This window comes from Pteropus vampyrus, unplaced genomic scaffold, assembly GCF_000151845.1.
Source record: "Pteropus vampyrus isolate Shadow unplaced genomic scaffold, Pvam_2.0 Scaffold2, whole genome shotgun sequence".
In the NCBI taxonomy this organism is placed as follows: domain Eukaryota; kingdom Metazoa; phylum Chordata; class Mammalia; order Chiroptera; family Pteropodidae; genus Pteropus; species Pteropus vampyrus.
The window spans coordinates 2,829,131-2,834,003 of NW_011888783.1; positions in this window are offsets into that span (position 1 = coordinate 2,829,131).

The following is a 4,873-nucleotide window of genomic DNA, read 5'->3' on the forward strand; positions in this document are numbered from 1 at the left end:
GTGTTTTTCCAACTCCTTTACCAGGTATTAGTGTAAACTGATACACTGCTTGCTATTTTGCAGAGAACTGTCCTTCATGATTTCTCAAAAACAAAGGCTGATGGCTATGCAGTGACATCTGCAATTGTTAAACATTCCCCAGGTCCAAATGGTACTTCATGATTCTTTTTTCATTTACTCTGTACAATCCTATAAGGTAGGAAATATTATCTCCATTTTACAGGTATGGAGAGCAAAGTTCAGAGGATTTCTTTTCCCAAGGTGACTCAATTAGTCAGTAAGTTGAGAATAAAACCTGGATGTTCTGAACATTCACCCAATTCTCTTTCCACTGCATTACACTGCCAATCATCTGGCCCGGCCAGTTCAACTGTAAACAGACATTCCAGGTACTCTTTACTTCTTTCTCAGTCAGCCTTCCAATCTTCTCTCACAGCTGATAATCTTTCTAGCCAAGTATTCACATCTGGCCATTTATATAAAAGGCAAAATGAAAATTACATTAAAAGCTTCTGCCATTTCACTGTCCTCTATCATTACCTTTTCCTTTTCTATTTATTGAGGGGTCATATTTTCCTGATCATCTTCTTTTGTCTATTATATTTATCATCTCTAAGTATTAGAATTGGCCACAACTGTGTGGTTGGCAGCATACTAGGTACTACTGTGGTCATATAACAAAATGACAGTCTCAGAGTGCCAAAAGCACACTGGCAACGGCTGATAAACAGGAGGGAAAGTAGATGTGGGCAGGAAGAGTTGGGCCAAAATTAACTGAAATAAGTGTGTGCTTTGACAAGGACCAGGTGCAGAATGGATGGGTGGGAGGCGAAGGGAGAGGATTCTGCTCTCCTAGTCCCCAGAGCTTGGCCACTACTCTGCACCATCCCTAGAAGTGGAGAGGAAGGGTCATAAATGTGATTACTACATGTGCTGCCAATAAACAGACAATAATGACTGCTGAGATGGGCGCCTATTCTGGGCTTTTTGGGGAAAGGCTTACCTGGTTCACCTGAGATATCTTTCCCTTCACTGGCTCTCTCTCATCTCTATCATTACATATATTAATTTTAACCATTGTTAGACTATTTTTTGTTCGGTTATTAAAATTCATTTGTAGCAAGACCTCAGTGTTTGAACATGATTACAATTTTAGCCAACAGAGACTATTTGTTTACTCAATAAGTGGTTATTGTGCATCCATAATATTTGTGAAAGTCACTGTGCTTGGGGCTAAAGGAACAGAGATGACAAGACATAGATACTGCCTGCCCTCACGGAACTAACATTCTAGCTCTCAGAATTCTTGCTAAAGTTTACAGAGAAACTTTCACATAATTGGATAATACATTTCCCATCAGTGTGCAGCGTGGAATCATATGAGTAGTGAAATGGAATTTTTACTCTAATATTCCAAAGCCCAGGTCTTAGAGAGTTTATATTAATTGGCCGTGGGAGGAGGCCTGAATACTGACATTTGGACATTCCCACAGATAACTGAATATGTCACAGGGGTTGAGACCCAGTGTTTCCTACCCTCACTTGGTCCTAAGGATCATATGATTAAACCTGGGCCCCATGCTCACCACATCCGAGTAAGAGGGCTAGGAGTCTGTATTTTTAACAAGCTTTCCAGTAATGTTTATGATCAGACAATTTGAGAAATACCAATTTTTTTCAAAATAAAATAAAACTTGTCAATCGAAATGTGACTCAATCGATCATAAATTCTAAGTTTTAAGTTAAATTTAAAAAATTGTAATCAGTTTTTATTATTAATGAGCCAGAATTTGCCCTTATAATAAATATCATGCTATTGTTTGTAAATTGTCAGAAAGAAATGAAATTAAAATAAATACAGCTTTATATGTCATTGGCCTTTGAAGAGCCAAATAAAAAATGGACTTTGTCCTGGCATTAGCACAATTACAAATCAGTTTGTTAAGATATGTTTGGATTCAAAACATCTGATTTCTTGTTCAAAAACTAACCTAAACATTTCTTGTTAAATGAAATTTAGTCATGACTTAAAATATCTGAAGAAAAACAGTCATCCAGAAAATTAAGGTCAACCAAAAACAGATGGCATCTATGAAATCGAGTGTTGAGTTATCTGTTATGCCAAGTAAAATAATAAAATAAAATCTGTTAGAAGACAGTTCTTCTGAAATTTATATGTCTTATCTGAGAATGCATTTTTTTTTTTAATAACCCAGACTTTTAAAATAGTAACAATAGTAACAAACCTTTCATTTTTCCTTCTAAGACATGTCATTTGAAAATAAAGTTCCAGGAAACAGTGTTTGGAGGAAATACATTTTCATGTTACAAATCAGTTAGGTCTTCTTGGGACCCATTACATACACTACATTTCTATTTACATCCATTAGAAAAAAAAAAAAAATCTTTTTGCTTTCTTACTAGCTTTTTAAAGAACTTTATTTTCAGCCTAGTGCTACTTTTGGAGGAAAACTTTTCCCAATTATGATGCATAAGGGGAGAAAGTATGCTTTCAAGTCTCAGGCGACTAACCCATCTAGACCCCCAGAAAAAGGTAGAGAGAATAAACAACATTGGCAAGGGAACCACATGGTGCTGGTGAAGACAAAAATAACAGATAATATTCTAGAGCAACAAACACAATGAAGCAAATGGTGGTTGTTGTAGAGCTTTTTCATCATTCATTTCCACTACATATTTCTATCTTTTAGATATAATGAGTGACCCAGAATTTTCCATTTACAAATGGAGAAAACCTTTTTTCAGGGCACTGGAATGTGAAAGGCATGAATTAAGATGAAGAAATGGGCATTTTCATTTTGATTGGAGCTAAGTAGCTTAAAAAATGATAATGGGATTGAAAATGTATTTAATAAAAAATTATGCTGTGAATAATAAATTGGGTATTGTAATTCTGACATTAAATCATTTTCTAAAATATCTCATTTTTTTAGTAGAATGTGAGTTCAAAACTAAAAACCAGAAAATACGTTAGACATTTTTCTGACCTGAAAGACATTTTTTTCTCTTTGTAGGAAAAAATAAAAGGCAAACCCATGCCCTAAAGTGATATTTATGGATAATGCAGTGTATAGTTTTAAACTGAATGGATTGTGAAATGCTTTACAAGTGTGAATTCATTAATAATTACTAAATTCCTTTGTAGAATATAGCAAAAATGCTATTAAAAGAAGCCATACCCCTGTCCTGTCTTCCAAACGGCTTTTCCTGTACTGAGTGCTACACTGAGGAGCTGTGTATTTCATGATTATTCAAGTTCCTAAGAAGAATTTGATCTTTTCCTGACTAATGATACCATTTGTTCCAAACATCTGATTTTCAAGTTACAGAATAAATGATTCACAGTATGAATATGGATTTATTCCAATATAACTTGCTCTCAAACAACATTTGCTGATATCTCACTGAAACCTAATGATGTGGATATTCATGTTGTGTTATTAAATAAAATAACAATTTATCAAATAACTACATGGTACCAAAATGTATGAATATATAGCTATATGTTGATATGTCTGAAAGAAATTATAGTTGATTCATACTTTTTCCCACAATGAACATGGCTTCCTATTGTAATTTAAATGTATTTATTTTTATTTTATCGTGTTGTATTTTACTCGTGGTAAATGTCAAAGGAATAGCCTTAGTCAGTTAGATAAGATATAAGATAATAGGCAAGTTTATCACACAAAATTGTATATAACTAAATTAAGTAAATATTATCAAGATGATAAAACTGGGGTTAGACTTGTTATCAGAATTTTCAAGACCCTGATTAAGTCTTTCACATCTGCTCACTCAACACCTGGGCTCCTTCATTGCCTCACAAACATTCACGACGACCTAGGGCCCTTCTAGATACGCGCTGTGTCTCCAGATGCACCCAAGGTTTCCCTCAACATGGGCAGACCAAATTGGACCCCATCCTCAAGGAGTTTAGAAGAAAAGAGAAGCCATGTTCACAAATAACAATCATAAAGACAATATAGGATAAATTCTTTAAAAGGAACAAAATAATAATTCTAAGAAATTTTAACACTTTCTTCCTATGTTTAATTCCATTGCCCGCCTTTCCCTCTTGGATATCTGTATTGTCTCTTCTTATGCACCTTTAGTCTCTGTGGCTCCTTTCCTCAGTTGTGACACCCTCTCTAATTTTATTCCGCTTTCTCCTCTCTTTTACACCAACAAATTTCTGTCTTTCCTTTCTCACAATGAATACGCACATTTACTGCCCCATTGTCTTATTCTTTTCTAACAAGGCTTGGAACTGTCCTTCCAAATGTAGACATCTACATAGAGCAGTATTCGACAGTTTCTCTCTTTGCCCATGCCCCATCTCAGAGTCAGGCTAAGCCTTCTCCCTTCAAAGAATCAGTCAGAACCCTACCTCCTGAATAGCCTCTGGCACTTTCCATTACTTTCCCCAAGAATACTGCAATACAGCAAAGCATAAAAAACAGGAGACGTTTGGAATGGAATAGAGGCTGGTAGCAATCAATATTTCTTATGCAGGATCTGAGTTCTAAATCTGTGTTAGAATGAATCTAAGTCTATGTGACAAAGCTAAAAATATTAATATATACACCACATTTCTTTCTCTGCCAACTTCAGGAGATGGCTTAGTTGCTGCTCACTCCAGGGCCTTCTTTATGCTGACATGAGGTACTTGGTGAAGAGTAAGATCCTAGAGAGCAGAGAGCTAGAGACCAATGGAATAGATCTAGAAAACTGAAAGAGAGAACAAGGGGAAGGCAGAGTACCTGGCAAACCTAGGAAGGAGGAGGGAGGGCTCTGGTTGGCTATCTAGGGGAGAGAAAAGAGAATTGGGAGAGTCAGGGAGGTGGAGTAC